This window comes from Grus americana, chromosome 24, assembly GCF_028858705.1.
Source record: "Grus americana isolate bGruAme1 chromosome 24, bGruAme1.mat, whole genome shotgun sequence".
Lineage (NCBI taxonomy): Eukaryota > Metazoa > Chordata > Aves > Gruiformes > Gruidae > Grus > Grus americana.
Genome location: NC_072875.1, coordinates 1,941,233 through 1,966,623, shown reverse-complemented (window position 1 = coordinate 1,966,623; position 25,391 = coordinate 1,941,233).

The following is a 25,391-nucleotide window of genomic DNA, read 5'->3' as shown; positions in this document are numbered from 1 at the left end:
CCTCACAGCAAGTCCAGAACATGGCAAGATTCGGCAAGGACCAGAATCTGTGCTTGTCAGAAACAATCCCACATTTGAGGAGACGTAGTTAGTGTCCTGTTTGAAAACATTGTCTAACCGCTAGCAACTATGAACAGACCTGATGTGAGGCATCTGTTATCTCACATCCTTATAAAATCAGGGTTCTTGTAATTTTCTTTGGAGCAGAGGACTGGGCTGGCTTCAGTGGTTCTTTTGACACCCCCCCCCCCACTGTTCCCCTCAAACAAAAATTTACTATTGCTTCAAATAATGTTATATTTTTGTAGGAAAAAAATGCACTGATGGCATGGCCTGAAAGATCAGTGATGAATACTCTACACAGCCTTGTGGAAAGCTAATGTTTAGGGATCAATTAACTTGTCACACCAGAAGCAACATCATTTTCAATGCAGTCATGCCTGATCTATGCCAGTATGAGAGAAGAATCCCATTTCTTAGTGGTGGGAAGCTGACATGATCCAAATCTTACAGAAAAAGAACATCTGAGAAACAGACTCTGAATAAAAGCTGCACTTCTATCACTTCTGTGTAAACTCATTGCCATGATTTTAATCACAAAACCATAAATATGGGATGATGTCATTCTTTACTCTCAGAGTTCAGTGCTATGCAAGGTCCGTGCCAAGATGTTCATGTCTCCCTCAGTTTCCTGGCACAGCCTGTGTCCTGGGAAATTCTGAACAGGCCAGAGGAAGCAGTCAGGGGTACTCCCCTAGGCTTATAAGATCTATCATCTGATGGTTTTGGAAAGAGCAATGTGAGGACACATTGGAAAGCTCTAACCAGGTGATGAGACATGCCCCAAAACTTCACATCTGTTTTAGTTATGGTTGATTTTTTTCCACAATAACAACATATGCTAATAACAAACTTGTCAAAGTATTGACAATAGCTCAGTAATTGAGATTGCCATGAAAGATTTTTGAGGAGAAGGGAGAAATACGTTTGGAACAATGGGATCTTAATTTTAAGATTTTGAAATCAGGTTTCTGTAATTGGACAACCTTCATTATCAGATGTTGCGCATAAAGTTACGTTTCTTCCCTAATCCATTTTATTTTTCTCCCTCCCTCTCTCCCTTCCTGATCTCATTTGCTGATGCAGATCTCAAATCAGCAGATATCAGAAACTCCCTTGAAAGATAAAGCATATTTTCAGTGTCTGAGTATGTTCTGGTAAACAGTGAGGTGTATATTAAGCAGGGCAGTAGGGAGCATCTCATTGATGAAACTGCTTATGGGAGAAAATGCTCAAGGGCAAAAGAGAGACTTGAAGCAAATGGCAAATGCACACAGACACACAAACTGGGTCCAGAAGAATCCTACCTATAGGCCTTACCTAGTTGGACTTTCAAGCTTCTGTGTTCAGGGATGGGAGAGATGCAGTAGTCGTATGAAAACAGCCAGGTATGCTCAGCTTAATGGGCTGTTTTCTGCACTAACTTATTCTTTATATGGTTTAAACAAATTGAGCTGACCTTCTCATATGCTACACCTTAGGATATGCCCACTGGAATAGTAAATAAACAAGGGAGAACTGCTCTCTCCAGACTAATACTGAATATTAGGGCTCAGAGGTGCAAGTAAACAAAAAAAAATTATGCTACATCTAGGAGCTGGTAGCTTTCAAAGCAGGATGGAGACTTCATTAAGGCTGGTTGCCTATACAATGAGTGAGGGTGTGACCAGATCCATTGCATTGACCTTGAAAGCCCAACCATTGTCTCCAAAGGGCTGAGGCAAGAGTCATGGGGACCTGTGAAGGCTTACAACTTTACCCAGCATTGATGGGGGCCTCAGATGCTCAGAATTAGTTCCTGAAATGCTGTGGAGTAATGATGTTGCACTCTCAAAAAGAGTCTCAAAATAGTAAGAAAAGAGATACCAAAGTCACACTCATATCACCCACCGTAGATTAAAACTACCCCAGGGCTCTCACACACCACACACACACCCCAGTGTCTGTGATAAGAGGCATGGGCATGACACCCAAATGAGACACCCAGAGCAGCTAGAAGTGTGACCAGCAGGTCAAGGGAGGTGATTCTCCCCCTCTACTCCATTCTTGTGAGACCCCACCTGCAGTACTGCATCCAGCTCTGGGGTTCTCAGTACAAGACAGACATGGAGCTGTTGGAGCAATTCCAGAGGAGGCCATGAATATGATCAGGGGGCTGGAGCACCTCTGCTATGGAGACAGGCTGAGAGAGTTGAGGTTGTTCAGCCTGGAGAAGAGAAGGCTCCAGGGAGACCTTATAGCAGCCTTCCAGAACCTAAAGGGGACCTACAAGAAAGCTGGCGAGGGACTGTTTACAAGGGCATGGAGCGATAGGACAAGGGGGAATGGCCTTACGCTGAAGGAGGGGAGATTTAGATTAGATATGAGGAAAAAGTTTTTCCCTGTGAGGGTGGTGAGGCACCGGAACAGGTTGCCCAGAGAAGTTCTGGATGCCCCATCCTTGGAAGTGTTCAAGACCAGGTTGGATGAGGGTTTGGGCAACCTGGGCTAGTGGAGGGTGTCAGTTCCAACCCCCCCGCCCATGGCAGGGGGGTTGGAACTAGATGATCTTCTAAGGTCCCTTCCAATCCAGGCCATTCTATGATTCTAAATGCATGGTGCATAGCCCATCTGCCAGAGCTGCTGCAGGCTGACAATTCCCACTGATGTCACCAGCAGGGATGAGAGTTCACCTTGTCTCAAACAATGTCAAGGAATAATAAACTACACCAGTATCTGATCTGCACTTCCCAACTCCTTGGTCACCCATAGGGGTTAGCTGTAATATGACCTGTAAGCACAGATGTGGTTGGTTGATGCCAGGTGCCCACCAAAGCTGCTCTATCTCTCCCCCTCCTCAGCTGGACAGGGGAGAGAAAATAAAACAAAAGGCTCGTGGGTCGAGATAAGGACAGGGAGAGATCATTCACCAGTTACTGTCATGGGCAAAGCAAACCTGACTTGGGGAAAAATTAACTTTTTACTAATCAAATCAGATTATCCTAATGAGAAATAAAAGCAAATCTTAAAAACACCTTCCCCCTGCCCCCCACTCTCCCTTCTTTCCAGGCTTAACTTCACTCCTGATTGTCTCTACCTCCTCCCCTTCAGTGACCCAGGGGGACAAGGAATGGGGGTTGCAGTCAGTTCATCACATGTTGTCCCTGCTGCTCCTTCCTCTTCAGGGGAGGACTTCCCTTCCTTCTCCGACCTTGGTGTCCGCAGAGTTGTTTCTCTCACATATTCTCACTCTCCTCTCTGGCAACAGTTGCTCTTGGTGGGTTTTTTCCCTGCCTTAATTATGTTATCACAGAGGCACTACCACTGTTGCTGATTGCCTTGACCTTGGCCAGGAACAGGTCCATCTTGGAGCCAGCTGGCATTGGCTCTATTGGACACAGGGGAAGCTTCTAGCAGCTTCTCACAGAAGCCACCCCTGTAGCACCCCTGCTACCAAACCCTTGCCATGCAAACCCAATACAACAAACAATACCAGGTTTGCTCTTTCTGTGGGTATGAAACCAGGGTCTGTGGGCCAGAGGTGTAGCGTACAACGACATGATCTCCAATCTCCACAGGCTGAGGACCTTGGCAAATCTACACCAGCCACCTCCCAAAGGAAAAGTTGTCCTCGTGAGAGATTTATCATTACTACTTGGCCTTTGATGCTTCTATATAACTTAGTCAGGAGAGCTCCCACAATGGGGTTGTACAAGCTGAGGGCAGGTTGGACTGCCTATTAGCATTTTTAGAAGTATTATATGTCTTCATGGACTTACCTCATTCCTCAAGACCTTCACAGTCACTCAGAAAATGGCTTTTAGAGGAGGTAAACCAAGACTGACTGGCATGATGAGTTACATGTGAAACAACAGGTCCTTTCAAATTCTAGTAATAACACTATCAGATTTGCAGCCCCACTTGTCAGCTTGGTAGAGTCCTGGAATGTAAAGCCCATGATCTGTGTGGTCCAACTCCCTGGCCTGGGGTTTCTTTCTGGAAGATTGCCTTATCTACTTACTGCCCTATCTTGAGTTGTGATGCATCCCATGATGGGGCAATGAGGGCCACACTACCCATACTTTTGCTAATTAAAGGCTGTAACTGCCATCTTGGCTTCATTCCAGGCCCTGGTATGAATCAAATATGCTGGAGGCTGTTTCTCTCCTAATAGATACCTCCATCAATTGAGCTCATCTTAAGTTTTGCTGCAATGAACCAATTCGCATTTCCACTTTTCTTACATTTTCACCAACCAGAACAGCCTCGCTGCAGAGCCTCAGGGTGTTAAGGGACATTCACAAGGAACTAATTCTTAAAGGCTGATTATTGGGTAAAAAAAATGGCTTCATGAAACATCAAGAGAAATAGGCAACATTTACTACCGCAATAACTCTGCCTCTCTACTAGTCAAAACTTTCCTCATTTGGCAAAATACAGATCAAACACTTGGTGAATTTCTGGCTAAAATGCTCTTAGCTTCTCTCTGGAAGAAACTGTCTTATCTGCAAGTATTGTTTAGATTATGAACACAGTCTGACTTTGAAGCAGTTTATAGTCTTCCTGGTTTGGAGGGATGGGGATCTAAATAGTCTCTAATCAACCTATTAGTTTTAATTAGATACCACAGCCACTCATTTTCTAATCTGGAAAATGAGCATTCCAGAAGCAAAGGGGAAGTTGTTTTATTTTTTTTTTTTTCTGCTTAGTGAAATGTTTAAATGCCTTGTCAACACAGAAGAGACACAGAAAAAAGTGACACTTGAAAGATTAAGGAAAGTGGGGAAGATTAACAAAGCTTGATAGGCAGGCAATTAAAACAGAAGTGAAGGATCGTTAGTATTCATTATTAGAAAACACAGGCAGGGAGGACTGTGCAGCTGTTGGAAATTCTCAGTATCTCGCTGTAGAGAAGTCATTCGAAAAAACCCCAAACTTGCTCTTTTTGCTGGTGAAGTTTCCACTGGCAGTTAAGTGGATTAGCTGCTTTTTGTTGCCTCTTCACTCTTCAAGTCTTATCTGGACTAAAGACCTTTTGAAAGGCCTTTGAAATGTGGCACTGCTAGGTTCTTGTCAAGGAAGCTCTTGCTTTCAGGAAGGTGAAATGGCTAATAACTCCCAGCAATAGTGACATGTCCTGATTAAATCTAAGTCCAGTGAGGAACAAGCTGCAGTAGAGATGCCAGACAGCAGGTTTTAGAACAGCCAGAAAAGCAGGCAACCAGTAGGTAAACATGGGACTTAAGTCTCCTATTGTCCCAATTTCTCTCTCTGTTTTCTCTAATGAGAAGTTATTACAAAAAAGGAAGGAAAAAGAAGACAGAATATACAAGGTGATAAGGGTGAACTCTGCACTTGTGCAATTATTTCAGGCTTGAAGGAAGACGACTTTACTGCAGTTTGCAAACAAAATTTGGGAGAGTGAAATCAGGGTTGGATAGGAAGGTCATCTCTGCAGCAGGATTGTCCTAGAGCAATTGCAGACACCAGAGAAGAGTCAGATTGTTGCAGGCAGGGACAAGATCCTACATTCAAACAGATCCAAGGAGCACAACACATCAGTAATAACCCACTTCACTGTAGCACGGAGAGGAACAATAATTTCCATCACTAAAGTGCAGAAATGCTGGCCCATAATCCAAAGCTAGAGTAAAAACAAGACATCTTGAACATGGGCCTTGGGTGCCTAAAAAACCTTTCAGTATATTTTAAAAGCAGAGCAACATTGCTTTCATGAAACATTCCCCATGGTACTGTAAGACAGAAGAAGACTCAGAAAGTTTGAATTCTGCTCTGTTCCTCAAGGACAACTGAAGTACATTAATTGATCCTTTGGGCTTTTTTTTTTTTTTGAGACAGTAACCAAAACACGTTCTTGTAGATTCCTGAAAGTCTCCGGATGAGGAAAGGGGGATTTTTTAATTTTTTTTTTCCGGGAATAGTCATGGGTATGAAGAGAACAGGAATTTCCACCTAGGATCATCTTTATCTGTAGGACACTAACACCAGACCTTCTGGCACTCATTTAACTTAAGCAAACTTGTTAATCAAAAACACAAACTGATAATCACATATAGCACGGAGTGTTAAACACACAGATAGGAACGTGGGACAGAAAGTGAGCCAGAAAGTAGTGGGAAGTCTCTCCTGCTAGAGAATAACTTGGAGCCCTGAACAAACAGCAAGAACCACAAACAAACTTCAGGAATTGCACAGGCTGTATCTGGCCAGATCCTATGCAGGCAGAGATCAGCTTGGCTCCCCGAGTACCAGTGGGGGCTGTGGTATTACACCTGTTGTGAATTACACCTGATCTGCTTCACTGACTGTGCTAATAAGAGCTTCTTTTCTAGTTCCTTTGGCTAAAAGGGAAACAAAGATTTTTTCTTCAAGGTACCTCAAGGAGAAGGGTGTAGGCTGGGCCGTGGATGGCAGCTCTGGGCTGCAAGAGAGCCCATCTCTCCAAATTATTCTCACACCTTTGTGGCTGTGCATGTTTCTTCTGTATCAATGACTTGTTAAACCTCTGGTTCTGAAAATGCTTTGTCTAATGCTTTCTGTGTTACTACAGTGACAGCCATTGTGAATAAGCATCAAATTAAACCATGGGTGGACTAACCAAGCAGTTTTGCTCGCACCAGTGCTGCCAAACTCCTTCCTGCTAAGTTGAGGCTCTTGCTTCAGACTTTTCCTAGTTTTTCAACATTTTGGCCTCATGACTCTGCTGCTGAGAAAGAGCACAAATCCTTCCTTCTGCCATGCAGGGAAAAAAAAAGAAAAAGCCACAAACACAAAACCCACAACATTGCAGGAGCTGCCCACTTGCCCCTCACTTCCAGTCTTTGAAGTCAGGACCTTTCTGACAATGCCGTCAGTCCCAGCCTAACCCTCCCATGCCTGACCTTTTCTCTGTTTTAAATTCTGGAGTGTTTCAGCCCAAGCATTGATTTTCTTCCAGGTAGCTTCAGGCTCATCACTTTCATGTTTCATAATCTGTGATGCAACAGATTAGGGGGATTATTTAGGGCTAGAGCCCAAATTAATGATGTTACTGACAGGTAGAAAAGACATGAAAACTACCCCTGGCTTTTCATCTTCCTGTGGCAAATACAAACTTAGTACTAGAACGTATCTTGTACAGCATTTGAATGGAAACACAGCCAAAGCTTGTTGGACCAACTCCTGCAGCTGATAGTACGAAGCTAAGATCAAAACATATGTGCACAGGGGGGCCTGTGTGCACACTGTGCATAGGTATCAACAGACAGATGGAACTTTCTATGCACACGCTGCGCTACATGGCTCTGGGCACAGCCCCATTCAGTGGCTACAGCTTTCACTCCCTTTCTGTTCTTCCACAGAACTGAATCAGCTTTTCCCTGTCAGTAATGGGTCCAAGCTGAAAGCAGGAGCTGAAGACCATTCGTGCTGGCTTAGCCAGGGATAAAGCCCTGATGGCTCGGGGTAGCTCTACAAGACGCTACTGCATACAAAGGGCAGTAGTTTCCACTCAGACTACGCCAGAAAGGCCCTGGTTTGCAGCAATAATTTTGCTTTGTGCTGATCTCATCGGGCTAGCCTAGGGGAGAATGGATGAACTGCCACAAAGGATGAAAAAACCTCTAAGCTCCTTGTAACCCCTGTAGTTTGCCAGTCACTTCCCTGACACAAGTACGGTAAGAACCACTAAACATTTTGCCAGGCCAGCAGCAGCACAGGTGCCAGGCAAACTTTTGCTTTCTATCCTGGAGGGACGAGAGGGCCAGGGGTGATGACTTCACACTGTGCAGTCTGTTACCCTGTCAGAAGCTGCTCAGAGTCTCCTCTGATCTGGTCCTGCTGCATCAGCTGTCCCTTTACCAGGGTGCTGGGGCTCTGACACAGCTGCTATGGAGAGACACAAACTCAGATGGGTGTCAGAAAGGACATTATCAGTATGTAGCTGCAAGGAAAGATTTGTTGATCAAGAATCTTCTTTCCTATATTTTGGGATGTTTTAAAGGGGTCATTTTCCTGAAACTCTAATCAGCTTGACAGGCTTCTGGTTTGTGTCTGAGCAGGACCGTGTGCAGGTACCCAAGTCACATTTCCTCTCTTTAGAGCTGGTCAGGCTTGTTTTTATAGTTCAAGAACATTTGTTCTTTCCCCCAAGTGAACACAAAGGCCACTCTTCCAGCAGATCACATCAGTTCAGCAATCACCTTTGGTCTTTGTTTCACATTGACCTGTTCACGTAACAGATGAACAAGCAAGTGCAAGTAAAGCTTCCCTAGCCTATCCTGTCCTACAGGCTTCTCTGGCGTTCCTAAGTTGGGTTTGGACCCTTCACTTAGCACCCATCTCTAAAACAGGGCTTTAAGTAGGATCCTGCTTTTTTAAGAAAAAAAGCTGTTCATGTCCCAGACTTTGCCATGTGATCTCTATCCTAATACTCAGTCCTCACTGGACCCTTGTTCAAGCCTGAGCTGCCAGTTGTGCAAGCAGCAGCAGTCTCCTCCCCATACAGCAGCTCACTGCAGACTCAGAGAGAGTCCCACCAGCTTTGTGGCTGCCAGCACACATGAGGCGAGAAATCTCTTGACTAGAAATAGACGCCTGGATAGCCACGTGCAGTTCTATCTTCCCCTGTGTTTCCCATTGCAAACATCCAGACAAACCAGGCAGAAGGGTCATTCCCTGCCGCCTGCTAGTGCTCAAACAAGGCAGCGTTTGGGTTTGTTTTGGTGGGTGGGCCCTTTCCTCATAAGAAAGGAAGGGGGAAAAGCTTGCTCTGCAGATGGAGGTACGTGCTGTACTTGGCTGGATACTTTATTAGGAATGAGCTGAGCTAGTAGATACCTGCTTTCTATTCTTTATTTTGTTCTAGTTCGGTGGAGACCTCCAGACGTGCTCCACTTACAGCCTGTGCCTGCAGAATGGGCTAAATTAGAGGGCTCCTTCGGGGAGATTTTAAGGTATTTTTGGCCAGCTACTGTAGCTCATACACAGATTTTGAGCTTTAAATATAGACAAAGAAAACAGCCTAGCTTCAAGAGAGGTTAAACCTCCATGCTTTGTCCCACATCCCATTAAATCTTCAGAGAAGCATGAATACATGGCAGCTGCATGTATCTGTGAACTATGCACTTTATAGGTTTATGGAATAAACATTTATCAAGTTATTTTCTAATTGTGTTAGAGTTTTGAAAGTAGTAATAAGGCTCAGTCAAACCATTTCTGCAGAGATACTTCTCTTTTTATGTGTGCCTAGTACCCTAGGGAGCCATTGTCTAACCTGCAGCCTACAGACACATGATAATAATAATAATAAATAGGTTGCATGAAAAAATATAATCAAAGTGATTCAGTCTGAAACAAGACTTCACACAACACTTTTGGATACTTCCTAATAACAGCAAACCTCAGCTGTCCTAGCAATACAGAAAGAAGGAGCTCACATTTGAAACAAAAGACCAGGAATCAAAACCAGCACACATTATTTCTGGCATAGTATTTCTGCAAACTTGCAGACCTTTGGGTACAGCAGCTACCTCTAGCCACAAGGAACAAAATACATGCTCCAAAAAGCTATTGGGAACCTTTATAGATGCTTATGAATTGTAAGTAGATCGTGAAAGGCTCTAGAAGAGAGGCAGGTTTAAATACTACAAATCAGACACAAAGAATCTGCATTATTTTTGCCCACCATTGATGCTACTCTTCTACTAGTCACCTCTCTTCTTTTCCAGTAACACTGTTTGAAGGAGAGGTGAATGGGACTAAGACTCACCTTTTATATAAGCATTGCCAGCTTGTCTGTCAGGCAGGTTATAACAAAGGGCAGGGCATAAGCACAGCTTTTTCAGGTTAGGCATTTCTCTTTTTTTTTTTCTTCTGACGTTTCAGAAGTCACGTGAGAATGCAAGTAGAACCCAGCTGCAGCTTACCAGCAGCTGAGTAACCTTGTAGTGGCCTTGCTATTAGCAGCCTTTGCTTCAGATCCAGGTGGCTTCAGGTGACTCATGCTTCTAATCAATGCCCTTGCCTGTCTAAATGAAGCAGTGCTTTGAAGCTGGAGCCAAAGAAATTGGTCCCTAGAGAAGAGAATGATGTGTGGCAATGGTAGTTGCATCATCCAAACAGCATCACCCAAACAGCTAGACCATTCTGCTTCCCACAGCATGGGCTTTTGTGAAGGGAAACTGAAAATGAAGGGAGCCCCTGGGGACCAGGGACATAATACACCTGTGAGTGTGCATCATTAAAGCACTACCACTGTGCTGCTGAAGAGGCTTGCTTGAGCTTTTCTGTATGTATTTTGTGATTTAAAACCTCTTTCATTCATATCAGGTCAGGCTAAAATGATACTGAATACACTGCAGCCCAAATAAAGAGTTTAGGCAAGAGGGGAATGTGTTTGCATCGCTGAAAATGTTTTAAAATTGCAAAGCTGCCAAAAAGATTCCTTAAATACTTGGAGGCCAGTACTAAAGCAAATATCCTTCCTCCTGCTGACTTTGGTGCCTGCTTGTCAGCTGTGGACGAGATCAGTTTCCTAAGGGCAGAGGCTCACTGGAGTCTGTGCTGATATGCACAGTCAGTACAAACCTGTCTGGTATTTCCTAGCCTCAGATCACATGTGTTGCTTCATTTCTGAGGTGAAGAGAAAATGCTATAATTCTTTTCTTTTTTTGCAGTGGTATTAGTCATTTAGCATGTCACTTCACAGCAAGCTATCATTACTTTTTCCCCCCATGTTTATCAGAAGGCTGGTCCGTAGCTAAGGTCTTGAGCTGAGCTTTAGGAGAGCAAAATTCTTTCTGTGTGTCCATCACAATTTTTCCAAATGAGTCAGGGCAAGTTATTTCATCTGTCTGCACCCCAGTTTCTTATCAGTAAAATGGGGATAAATACTTTCCCTCTGTCCAGTTTGAAAACACTCGAGAACAAAATCGTACTTAAATGTGCATGTCCTTGAGCAGGGCTGAATACAGCAGGGTTCAACAGAATCATCTGAATCCCAGATGAATCAAGATGTATCACAAGTAACATACTAACACTAAGGAATTTTCCCTTTCAAAGTGGTGGGAATATTTGGCAGGAGGCAATGGCAAGCTATCCCTCTACATTGCTGTCTCCTGTGCTCTGTCACCTTTGAGTGGATTATCCCCCAGTGCATGATCTGCCTTATTTTGCCCATGTCCCTTGCCTCAGTGGATTGTGTATCAGCTGTGAAGCTGGGTGAACTTTCTTTTGACATTCACCTGATTGAGGTCTGACTAACAGCTTTTCATTCCCAACTAGGCCTGTCTAGTAGCAAATGGAGTAGCGTTTTGCCTAACCACAAACAAAGATGATGAGAAAGATGTGAGCCTGAAAAGTCTTGTGGTTCAAAGGCAATATCCCCCTGTGCCCCTGAACAGCCAAAGAAAGATCTTCACGTTGCTTGTGTCTCCAGAGATCTTGTGCTTTCCTCGTGGATAACCAGACCTTCCTCACCCCCAGCATCAAGTATCAGCTACAGACTGCCTGCTTTTGTCTTTTACTTGTAAAGGGTGGGATCACACTTGCCCAAGTTTTTGTAAGTTGCTTTTTTTCATCAGATTAATTTCATTCCAGGAATCTTTGCTGGGTACACTGAGAATAACCCATTATTATACTTTGTGGAGGTCATCGCTTTGTATTCTCTACCCCTTTGTCATCTCTTGTGGGTACTCATTAAAAGACTCCCTGTAACACAACCCGTTTCTGATCCAAAGGCTTTTATCTACTCAGGGTTCTCCAAACATGTTTCTGAAGGATTTTTTTCTCTATTTTTCTTAAGGGAAATCTGAAGGAGGACAGTCTTACCTGGATTGGCTTTTTTGTAATGATAGCTGGTTGGTAGGACTTTAGCTTCTAATTCTGTTAATTATGAGATGCATATGCTTTTTGGAAGATGAGAAAAAAGGGGAAGACTGTTCTGCAATAACAGACCCAGCAGAATTTGCATGGCGGAAAAGGACAAAGCAAAATTTCTATGCTGATGAAATGGAAAATCAAGAACCTCTGTGGCCTAAAGGTTTGCAGATTTCAAGGGCTGATTCTCTTATTGCCTACTCCAGCTAAACTCTTCTACCTTCAACATGGTTTTCTTCTACATTGGATTCAACTGAGAAAGAGGAGAATCAGTTCTGGCAAAAAAATAGACTGTGAAGATCAAATGGAATTTCCCACTGAAAAGACATCTCTTGTGCAAGACATCCAGTCATAAGCAGGTGTTCAAAAGCAACACAGCCTGTTTGATTTTTTTAAAAGAATTTTCTTGGTTAGGAAGAAGTGTCAGATTTCATTTCATAGAATCAAGGCCAAAGTATGGGGATCGTGCCTGCAGCCTTAGCTGTGCAGCTTCCCTTAGCACTGATGGAAGATGAATGGCAAAGACCCAGGACGTGAAGCCATGTGTAGATTCCCTCTGCTTTTACGTTACTACAAGGCAAAACTGCACTTGTTGAAAACCCTGCAACCATTACAAGGCTTCAGTTCCTAAAACTTGCAGAATTATTGGCCGCTACAGGGCAGGACAAAACCAGTTTTCTTGGAGCTGGAAGCAAGGAAGGTGGGGAGAAAGGAGCACAGCTATGACAGAGAATCTCACAGTATGTGTTGAGGCCAAAACAGAAGCTCTTAAAATACAAGGGTCCCCTGCGAACAAGTTTTTCCTGGCTCTGCACAGGATCCACAAGCAGGAATCTGAGTGCACCACAGTCCCTAGAACAGGATCAGCATTATTCACAGCCACTACTGTGCGGCTAATTACTTTTAATAAATGCATGCTGGGGAAATCACACTTAATTTATTCCCAAATTAAGCCACATAGTTTCTATTATTTTCCTCAGCCACTTCATGTGTAAAAAAAAAGCTTAGCAATAGTAAATAAATGAGATCAGCTTGTTTGCAGACACAGTCCCCAAGCTAAGCATGGGGACTTCTCAGATAATTCCTTAGAAAAGGTTATGGTGTTTGAAGTTGGGTAACCGGAGATTTTATTTCTGTGAGGAGTAGTAACTTACCCCATGCTATCAAATATCTTCTCTATGCATAGAAATCCTGTATGCAGCTGTGCTAAGATGTTTCTTGAGGTTTCAATCTGCAGTACTTTCAGTCTTTCTGTTGATTAGTTATGGACTTTGCCATATGATAAGACTATATGCTTTCCTTTGCATGAAACACATCTGTATTATTATTTTTTTTCTTTTTCATCCCAATGCCTTATTGCTAAAAAAAGACCAAATTTCTTCACTTGACTGTAAAAGGTAATGAATTTCAAGGAGGAAAACCTAGAAATGTTAATTTTTTTTTTTAATGCAAAAGCTGTATTTTTCAAAACATCTTTTCTACTCTTTCTGAAGAGATGTACCCACATTCATGTACAGTTTCTTTCTTAGATTTGTGAGCAAAGCACTGAACCCATCATTCAGCCATGGTGTTCTCTGTCACACTGCGTAAATTATGTACAAAGTTACAGAGGTGTGTGAGCATTTGTAACTACAATATTCTGGAACTGGCAGAGCGCTGCAGCCAGGCTGGCCAAACAAATCAATCAGATGACGTTCAGAGGTGTTTAAAGGAAAAACATGGACACCTTCCTAAAAATTTCCTAGTCAAAATTTATTTCGAAGTAAGGACAAACACACACATACATAAGACACTCTTCCCAAAGGTTTCTCTGCCTTATTTTTTTTTTCTCTATCCAAGGTACCAAATCCACTCCTCACTCCCAACAAATAATCAGTTACTCTGAAACCCCCATCCAAAACATCCCCCTGTATCATACAGAACTGACAGGTTCAGAGGGAAAAGAAGTTCTACTTTAGTTTCTAACAAGTTCTATTGATTAATAAATTATGGAGCTTTTGTTCGTACAACCATTACCAGAAAAACAGTGGAGGTTATACTGGGAAAGAAATGTTTCATTTGCAGAGTCAACAGTTCAGCACACAGTACATTTTTACAACTCTTTCAGGTACCCTCATGCCTTATATTATGATACATTAACCTGAGGTCTGTTGGAAGAAGGAGCCTCACCCTAGTCTGGGGTTGAGGTGTCTAGGAGAGAGCTGCGTTAACAAAGCACTCTAAAGACCTATGGAAAAAATTGTTTATACCTAATTCAGGAGGGATCTGAAGGAACGTGGTCTGGATCTGGCTTGGAAAACATCAGCAGCTGGGAAGCCATATTTTACATGGGATCAACCTTAGGTAACAGAGTAAGTCCTTGGTGCTCTGTGTATATGTGTACAACTTAGCTTACGTAATTGACAGCTTGAATTTTCATTGGGAATCAAATTACCATTAAGGATTTTGATGTTGTCATTGCTGTAGCACCTGGCAAATATGTAATGATGCCACTTCAATTAAAAGTTAGTACTCAGAGATTCCTTTAGCAGGGCAGCTATTCCAAACACTGCACCGATTCCACCTGATTAGTAATATAATGATTAAGGCAAAGTAGTTGATTCCTTTGACCCAGCTTGCTGGGGTTTACAACAACTGCCTGTACAAATGCTTCTGTTTCTACAGCATTGGGCTGTCTTCAGCAATGCAAATTACTGATTAAAATGGTCACCTCTCCCACAACAGATGCATTTTTCACCTGAGTACAACTCAAAAATTTAGTATTTTATGCCTCATAATGTTTGTGTACTTCATGCACTGGAAGGCTTGAAAAACATAGAAATCAGAGTCCTGTCATACTGAGGAGACAACTTGATTTTGATTGAATGGTAGGCTTAGGGTTAGCTGCTTTCTGTTGATAGAGTTCAGAAAAAAAGATATGAAATTCTCTAACAGCTGCTGCTGGCAGTGCAATCCTGAACACAGTTGTTTCTCTCCTGTCTTGAAACAAGAGGCCTGGTTACTTTGACAGATTTGTACTGTGCTGTTTACACACCATTCACAGTCCCACAGATGCTCAGTAAGACAGTTCCTTACTCCGACTCATTCCTCGTTCAGTAGAGGCTCCTTCATGATCCAGTTATGCAAGCTTTCTCTGTACAGAGCTTCTGTTTGACATTTGGAAATGCTGCCCTGTAGTCCTCAGGCTGGAGGACATCTAATTCTCACTGAGGAGGAAGCACAAGGGCACCCACTGTTTTCATTGCGGTGAAATGAAGACATTGTCCTTTCTATTTACTCACCATTTTCCATCTTTAAAAAGACCCTGTTCTGTTACTTGGTGGGGAGAGAAGCATTTTCCTTGGCACGATCAAAGCAAAAATGAGCCCAAACTGCCAACTGTGACTCTTACAATTTGGAAATACTCAGAATGTCAAGACAAGCTGCACAGATCTTGAGTGGATCTTGTTCAGATGCTTCCCACCTCCTACTTTGAATTCCTTCACACTGAGCCACACTCTAAGCCCTCTTACTCACGTCACAGGTGCCTTATATCTCACAGTGCACACACAGACCATTCACATTCACTTTCCCTAATTAATAAGATGATAAACAGTCATTGCTTTTTTCATCCTTACCTTGAAATACAGTTTTTGGCTTAGACTCTCAGCATATCATCTCTGTGCCAAGGACTATCTGTATGTTGTTAGTTGGCCCATCCCTTTAAAATGTTTGTCCCCAGTGAATTGCGTGCTTGACACCAACTGTATTCTCCAAAGGCTGTTCTCATGAAATGAATGGGTTGTTGATTCTTGCAAACCACAATTTATTTTGTCCCAGCTGGTCTTAGCAGTTAAACAGCACTAGGTGACAGTTTTTACTATTCCTTGAGACTTTAGAAAAGCTGTGAACTAATGGCAGCACTTTGGTGCTAGGCGCTAGTGACACCTCTCTTGTCCTTCATGGAATGACTTACTAGTGTTTTCTTTTTTTCCCCATCTATAGTTCTAGATGAGCTAGAAATTTTTGTATCTGTCATGGACCAACATGGTTCAAGATTTCTTCAGAGTTACTCTTGATGTAAATAACCTAGATAATCTTGTCTGATTGCACTGTTACTGGGAAACAAATTCTCCGTGATTTTTTTGTGTAATACAGAGTATCAAACTGGCTAATTCCCATCCATGACAAATGTGAATTACACTCTACATGGTAGCTAAAAGTTAGTTAAGGCCACTATTGGAAATAATCAGACACCTTCAAATCTGTTATCCTCCCCAGTGTGATGTAAACAACACAAAAATGCCACCCTAGTGATAGAAAAGCTTTCAGGTCTCACTCCTCCCAGTTTCCCCATCTCTAATCCAAGGTGTTAGGAAAGCTAAGGACACCTTCCCTTCCCAGCTTTTGCGGAACATCTTATACTTTCTAAAATCCTTTTATTAAGCTGAAGATATGACTAGCCTCAGATAATGAAATGCATTATTAAACATTATTAAATGTATTAATTAACTGCATTTATTGAACTATGGTAGTAGAAAATATAGATGTTTTTAGCAGTTCCAGAATATTGAAGAAGATTCTCTAGGTGGAGGTTTAGTTTCTTGGGACATACAATCCCGTAGATGACTGTAGATGTGCTTGGTCAAAGAAGCATATGGCCCCCATTTAAAGTGATGATACTATGCTTATTTGCACTCACTGACTGCCTGCTTGTCAAGTCCACAAGTGCAGCGGGATCCAGACAGGCAGCAGGAGATTACTTGGAGGCTGGTGAGCCTTGAAAATATTCCAAAGTGCCACTAACCACGGTTGCCAATGTGGATGACATGACATGATATCTCATGCCAGCCAGCCAGCAGCTGGTTATGTCGGTGATATGTTAATGCTGACTGGTATTTGGGGAGGGAAGGAGCCTCAGCTGTTCTTGTATTGGAATGCAGGGCTGAAGGATGTTTGAGGGCCTGATCACGAGCAATATTCTGCAGCAAGACCACTTGTTCACATAAAGACACCTGATGTCTCTGTCACAAGAGGATTCTGGGCAGAAGAAGAGAGAGACACAGACTGGGAGCTGGAAAAAGAGAGATGGCGGGGGGGAAGTTGCAGCAATGGAAACAAGGAGATGGCATTTGAGGGTAGGATCACACTGAATTTGCCCCCCAAGGGTGTCAATGCTGAAGATTCTTGCCTGTGTGGGTCACATAGGTGTGCAATATTTGGATGTGTGTCCTTTCTGAAAATTAAAGGCTGCTGCTGATTAGCCATGAGAACAATCTGAACTATGTTCATGTTAATTCCACTCCATATTTGCATGTGTGAAAGTTTAATGAATAGAGACAGAAGTTGCAGGACTTCCATTTTGTATAGTGTTTATTGCCTTCCCCCACAATTGCTGTCAGGGTTCATTTGATAAGGAAGAGAATCACCATCGTCTATAAAAGTTGTGAAAGCCTGGACTTCTTCCTTCTGCCATCCCCTCCCACTTGCCAAAACCCACTGCTTTTAGCTTTCTTAAAGAATGTTGCTATTTTTCCTTATCTTTTTGCTTCCTGCTAAAGTCCACACAGCTGTCTTTCTGGATTATCACCAGGATATGCAATCCAAATCCTTCCTGCTCCACAGATAGAGAGGGAAACCTACAGCCAGAAGAGATGTAAGGATGGCTTCCTGTCCCACAGTTGCTGGTGGTTTTTTGCACTAAGTTTGCAGAGCTGATGCCTTCACTGCTATATGTTCAGCATATTAATTCAGTTCATATTCCATGGGCCTAGTGAAGAACTCGCTGACAAGGTAACCTATGCTTTTGTCCCTTTGATAAATGGTGTACCATTTCTAGAGTATCTTCTTGATATCTCTTTCATGGCCCAAAGTAACCAACACCTGTCATTTTAAGATCTAGGGTGAACTCCTTTCAGGGTTGAACATCCCCAGTCATAACATTTTCTCATTCATCAGTTTCAGCTTTTGCTTCATCTGGAAATGACATCCTAATATTTGCACCTATGCCTTGCTGTATGTACCGCTAAGTTCCTTACTCATATTGGTCACTTTATCACAGATGACAACTCTGTGGATGAAGTAATCAGTCAGTGCTGGACAAAGGTTGCATGAAGTGTTGAGCTCTGTGATTCACAGCTCATGGTTTGCATGTTGGGATAGCCCAGGAGATTTTCAGTTTTAGCTTCTTTGGAGATTATCTGGGTCTGGAACAACCCTCATTAGTTTCTGTATAACTCTGAATCAGTGAGTGATGTTTTCCACACGCACTGGACAGCTGTATTACAAATAGACCAGTGAACTCTTCTTTAATCTAAAAGAAGATGTGCATGGACATCTTGGTGTCTGGGGTAGTAGCTGATTTTTCTACTAGTTTCAAAACTAGAATCTTGTAAAATGCCCTCTTCACTTTAGCTCTTTCCTTTGTGACTGTTATACTGGGAAGGAGAATTTTTAACAGCATGTGTGAGTTCTAAATCCCTGTGTTTAAACAGCACCCTGCTCAATACTTCTGATTTCTCGTTCAAAGTGAGAGGGTAATGCTCCTTATACAGTAAACACAGAGGACAAGGAAGAATTTAGGTAATCTGAATATGGCCTCAAGGATATCCCAAGTGTGGGATATAGGTGGTACTCTGTACATCCTCTATACCTAAGTGTTTTTAAACTACTGAGCATCTGTTATGACCAACTGTTCTTCCCTTTCCTGAGCTCAGCTTTACAGAATGGCTTTGGAAAGAATGCATTTTGAATCACTTGGCCATGTGCTTCTCCTAGTATGACTTGCTAGCTCAATAAAACCCAGGAGCCACGCACATACAACAAAACTCCTCTTTATCCTGAGAGGGATCGTCTGTGCCAGCTCATCCACTTGTTGCCAGAAACATCATCCGATTCATGAGCGATTACTGCATAACAAAGCAATGAACCAATTCTTCACTGCAAATCAGAAGCTGGGACACTTCCCGCAAGTGTTACAACTCTTTGCAAGGACTATCTTCAGATGTAACCACTGTATCTGGGATGGTATCTGCTCTACAACTGTGCCACTCCAAAAAGATGTCCAATGTCACCTGCCTTAAGGACCAGTGAGATCTCTGGCAAGTTGAATTCAGGCTACTTACATGGGAAACATGAAATGTATGGAGTCAGTTCTTGCAAGTACTTTGATTCTGGACTGATCCTGAAATCAGTTACCTGAGGTCCAGCTAACTCAGCCTTCATAACTCATTTTTCAGTTATAAATTGAGAAAACTGGTTAAAAACAGGAACTTGGCAGCGACAGGACAAAAGAAATATCCCTTAAAGTGAAGAGAACTGGAGTCTACGTGGAACGTAAGTTATAAAGACAGTATCTTGCAATTGCATGTGTTGCTTATTCCAAAGTTTTCCCTGCAATTGAACTAATGGAAAGAGAAGAAGAAATTCTAACAGAGCACTTGTATCGCAGAAGCAGTCTCTTCTGGTCCAATACTCACTCGGCCATCTGTGAAATTAAGAACATTAGAGGTATTCTCACTGGAGATCCCTGACTCTTCCTAAGCTTAGAGGAATGCTGAGGTGGGAAGTATTTCTTCCCAGAGCCTGTTGATTGAATCCATGTGGAAATCTCTACCTGACAATTAGGCCCACATGCCTGAACCAGAGCACAGTTCCCCAGTGAGTTGCTGCTCTGGAAATGTAACTCTTGGAAGAAGTGTTTGCTCTTTTCTTGGAGGCACCCTTCTTTCAAATATTCTGGATCAAATAAAACCGGTGGGTTAATTGCTGATGGAAGATGTGACATAGGAGAAGACCACAGGTAAATATCACATTCACCAGGGGTAACTCTTACTGTGTCGTTTCACTAGAGGTCACATGTAATAGATGGACATGCACTGTTCTCTTGCTGGTGCCATGTTAAGAAATGGATGGGTACACTTGAACAGCAGGCAATTTGCACTTTGATGGCTCTCTGAATGAAGGCTGGGCTCATCCAAGTCTCCAAGCAATACAAAAACAAATAAATGTCTCTTTGAGGCAATGAGAGGATTTGCCACTAAAATGTTTGAGATTAATCTACAGGACTAGGAAACCTAGCAATATTCTGTGATCGAAAGAAGAGCGTGTTTCTTCAGCAAAGAAGTACCTCAAAAGATTGGCCAAAAGATAAATGCCAGCAATCTTTGAGAGATCTAAACCTCTTAGCCTCATGCATAGGGGGAAAAAAGCTTCCATGTCACACATAGCTATGTCACAGCTCCCAAGGCAAAAACAGCTTTCTCTTCTCAAAGACAGGATGCTCTTCCACTACAGCTATGCAGATGGTTTTCACTCATTGTCATTTGCCAGCCTTGGGCTACAGCTTCAACCTGTTTACAAAGTCTAGACCTGTTCAGAAGATGTGAATGGTGCTCAGATCCCCAGCTTTCAAGAAAATGCAAAGACAGTATTTGGTACAGACCTCGTAACAGACTTGGTTTGGATCCCCTGCTTTGAATAATAAAGCGAGCCCTGTGATCTACACTTAAGCTTGTAGCAAAGAGATTTTAATCTTCTAAAAATAAAGGCTGTAGCATCATGTGGTGCTAGTCTCTAATCTCAGAATTATTCCATGGAAGTCAACAGGACAGGAACCAGTAGCTGGCTGAAAATTCAGAATGAGACCTTAGAATAAGTTTACCTGTCCTCAACAAGGAAACTACTTTTGCAACTCCAGTTCTTTCTAATCTTTGCCTTGCTCTCTACCCTAACCTCACCCTTGAATATACAACAATCAACCACAACTGACTGCAAATTCAGAAGCTGGTCTTGGGAGGAACTAGTTCCAGTCCTCAGCTTATCTCTTATTTCATGGTGGACTTGGTTCCTCAGCTACTATTCCTACAATCCCTGTCTCAATTGTCACCCTTTATTCTTAACTTAAATGTTTCTGCCTCAGAGTAATCCTTTTTATTGTAGCCCTCAGTTGCTTATTTTCCTCTTGAGATTCCATAATGTTGTATTTATCTAATGAAAATGTGATGGATTTTCAGCTGATATAGGTTGGGTGAACTCTAGCAATATCAGCAGAGCTGTGCTGATTTACACTGTCTCGGTTCTGGCCAAACGTGAGTAGCTACAATAACTTACTGTTTAATGTCTGCTGGAGTGTTTTGTGGCCATCACTTTCCATCCATTGCTTTTGGAAGGAAAAGAACGTGCTTTCAGCTAGTTACGCTTTGGTTCAATTTCTGATAGCATAACGGCTGTGTAATGGAGACATGCAGAAGTGAATCACACCACAGCTATTTGGCCTGAAAACTGATCCTTGTGGTGAGACACATTGACTGACACTGGGGGAGTCATCACTGGAGCAGGTGGTTTTGGTGTCTGCAGTACAAGGCTGGTAGTAGTCAAGAAAAACTACTATCTTTATGCAAGCCACCATTTCCATGAAGTGTTAGAGGAAACAATCCTCTTCTCTCCAGTTTCAAGCCTCACCCACCAGGAAGGTGCCATTTTAGCCTCTTCGAGAAGCATTAGGGAGAAGCTATATGTCTGGAAAAGGGGGAGCTCTGATCCTAGCCTCCTGCTGCCCCCTGATTTCTCAATCCCATTTCTTTGACCTTGAGATATGGCCATTTCAAAGCTAAGCCTAGTCTCTTTGCCAAGTCATCTGTTAAATATTGGAGAAATGTTCAAAGTGAACAACATATTTATCCTTTCAAAGCAAATGATAGGTTTGTTTCAAACCAAGCCTGATTTATTCTTGTGGTCTATATCTCTCTTTCCTTTTTTAAAAACTTATTGAATGCAGGTGATGTATTTTTGACATGATTGATTTTGACCTGAATGTGCCTGAGCTAAATGAATCAACGTTGCCAATTTCCCCTGCCTGTGACTAAAGAACAGCCAAGTTGATAAGGGCATTCTTCTTTCAATTGAAATGTTATAGCAATAGCCCTTGTTTTCCAGCTGAGGAGTCATCTGCATTGTATCAAACTGCACTCTGTGAAATGATGGAAATTTCAGAGAGCAAAACTAGGGGTGTTGTATTTCTTCTGCATTCAGCTTTCACCTGTTCTAAGGCAGTTTAGTTCATGCTAAAAAAGAAAGTCAGGTGAATTGATACTGGCTACTTTCACCCCTTATGACTGTTGCTCTGAGCTTCTAGGAGACAGGCTGCTCATTAATATTTCCATCTGAGTCTGGAGGCACTGGCCATTTTGTGAGAAATTCTGTTGTCTTGCAACACTTTCACTTTCATATTGCATCCTACAGAGGCTCAATTAAGCAACTCAACTTACTGTTGCTTCTCTGAGCTCAGATCCTTGGGGATTTTGTTTCCTGGCAAAGACAGCTGCACCTTGGAAATGCAAGGTTCCCGGGTTAAGAATAGGTGCCTAGGATGCAATCAGTGCTGTTTGCTCAGTTTTTAAGTGGAAGGAGGGGAACGATCTGGGATTGGTACTGGTATTGAGCAACATGAGAACTGTAAGCACTCTCCTACGTATGGCCCAAATCTTTGCTAACAGGAAGAAAAGGTGGAGTCTGTGTCCCTCGGGCTACTGCAGAAGTGAAGACTGCCCTCCTCCCTAGGCTTTGGGCTAACCTGCTCTTCCCACCTCATTGTTGATAAAGATTCCCCTAGGGCTGAGATTTTTCTCATTTCCTTGCTGATGAAGCTGTATCAGAATTGCAGTGTGCGGACACCAAGTTGGGCAGAAGTCTTAATCTACTCAAGGGTAGGAAGGTTCTACAGAGGAATCTGAGCAGGCTGGACTGATGGGCTGAGGCCAATTGTGTGAGGTTCAACAAGGCTTAGTGCCAGGTCCTACACTCTGGTCACAACAATCCCATGCAGCACTACAGGCTGGGGGATGAGTGGCTGGAAAAACTGGTTGGCAGAAAAGGACCTGGGGGTGTTGGTCAACAGCCAGCTGAATATGAGCCAGAGGTGTGCCCAGGTGGCCAAGAAGGCCACCAGCATCCTGGCTTGTATGAGAAATAGTGTGGCCAGCAGGACTAGGGCAGTGATCTTCCCCCTGTGCTCAGCACTGGTGAGGCCGCACCTCGAGTTCTGTGTTCGGTTTTGGGCCCCTCCCTACAAGAAGGACATTGAGGTGCTGGAGCGTGTCCAGAGAAGGGCAACGAAGTGGTTAAGGGTCTAGAGAACAAGTCTTATGAGGAGTGGCTGAGGGAGGTGGGGTTGTTTAGTTTGGAGAAAAGGAGTCTGAGGGGAGATCTGATTGCTCTCTACGACTACCTGAAAGGAGGTTGTAGTGAGGTGAGTGTTGGTCTCTTCTCCCAAGTAACAAGTGATAGGACAAGAGGAAATAGCCTTAAGTTGTGCCAGGGGAGGTTTAGATTGGATATTAGGAAAAAATTCTTCACCAAAAGGGTTGTCAAGGACGGGAACAGGCTGCCCATGGTTTAAAAGACATGTACATGTGGTGCTTAGGGACATGGTTCAGTGGTGAACTCGGTAATTTTAGGTTAATATTTGAACTTGATGATCTTAAAGGTCTTTTCCAACCTAAACGATTCTATGAGTCTATAATATAGGCCTGTGGATTTTTCATTTCCCAAATGCTACCTACTTTTCTTCCACTTTTTGCCTCTTCTTCAAGTATCCAAGTCACTCCCACTCTCCTAGTAACTGTTATTGGTGATGTGGAGGATGTAAAGGAGCAGATCTATGCTTGGATCTTGTCACCCCTTGCTTGCTGTTTTACTTGTGTGCAAATTTTATGTGTCAGCTCCCAATACCACCTTGTTCGGCCTATTCTGCTCTGCAGAGTGTGAACATTAAGCTTTTTGCCTCTCCATCCTGTGACTTGAATTCACAAAGGAAACCAACAGCATTTTTCTATCCAGAAGTTTATCAAGCAATTATAAACTGTGATTCCCAAAGATGACGCTTTTGAGGAACACAGCTTCTGGAGTCAGCCACTGGAGGGAGCTGCTGGAAGGAGGCTGGACTTGGGCAATACCCATCAAAATGCAACTTAAAACACCTTGCGACTCACAGTTGCTCATTTCTGCAAACAGGCAGGACCACGAGTTGAGGAGGGATATAAATATGCAAGGAGTAAGAATCTTAAAACGTCCAGGTTTCTCACAGAGAAAGCCCAGGTAATGAAAATCATCTTGTCAGAGACCTAAGGATGAAAATCAACTCAGGTCTAGTTCGATCAAAATCTTTGCTCCTAATACAGAAACACATAGAGGCTTTGTAAAGCCAAGGGTGAAAAAGAGGTGGTAAGTATTCGGGTAAAGAAGAAGTGTAAAGCAAGTGAAGACTGAGTGTTCGTGGCAAGAGGAAACTATTTAGAAAAACTGTGTCATCAAGGTGCCAGATATGCCCCTGCATGGACTGTCCATTCTAGAATAATTTGATTCCAGGCTAAACACTTCTTTGTGATCAGAAACAAGTGCCCAAATACACTACTAGCTAAAACAAGTTCTCTTTCCAGGGGGAACTGTGTTTTGGTTTTGTTTTGTTTTTTGTTTTTTTGTCATTCTGAGAAATTCTCCTATTTCACTTCCTAGTTCATCAGGTGACATTCCATCCTGTGCAGATAGAGAGGGAGGTTGGCAGTACAGGTGTCTTTGGAAATTCTGAAATATTTTGTCAAAATGTGTGCAAAGATTATGGTGTGGGTGTTGGTGTGAAGCTATGGTTGGAAGAAATTTCCACACTCTGTGAACAGCAATAAAGATCTGAGGTTTTGTGAGGAAGCGTGTTCCTACCAGTTCTTGCAGTCCTTGTCTCTCTGTGTGCTAGCAATCTGGATGGCAGAGGTGAGAACAGACCTTTCTCAAAGGCAGGTCTTTGCAAGCAACAGCTCTGCTCACTCCTTTTCTTCTTGATCCCTTGTTCAGCAGAAACAGCTTCGCAACAACAGCAATCTGGAGCTACGTCAGGGGTGTTGCAGTGGCTCAGCCACAGCAAGATAATACTGAAGATGGTCTCTGCCACTCAGCCCACAATGAAGTGCCTTACCTTACCCTCAGGGAAATCTCTGCTCCCAGATCTGGCCTGTGCTCAGAAAAAACACATGGAGGGAGAGCTATTGCAGACGCAGCTGCTTAAGGGAGAATGTAGGAATAGGGCAAGAAAGTAGAGATGCCCCCCCAGTATTTCCCCATTTCTCCCAGCTTCCAGTGAGCTGTGGTTTAAAGACATCCAGATGTGGGATCTTTGTACCTCACAGTTCTTGATGGACTTTTTACAAATTCCATGACAAGGAATTAATTTATTAAAATAATATAAGGCAAAGGACAAACATGGCCAAAGAATATGTCATGGAATAAGGACCAGGGAAGGAATTGGCTCCTAGACGTGTCCATGGATGCTTTGGCTTATGAACAATATTCATTGGAAAATCAAGGAAATTGCACAATTGTTGGCATCTTCATCTTGTTTTGGGTTACCTATTTTGACACAAAGGCATAAGTGAGTGGACAGCACTCAGGAAAAGAAATAAATCTGGGGACTTTATTTTGGATTTCTCTATGCCTTTCCTGTTCAA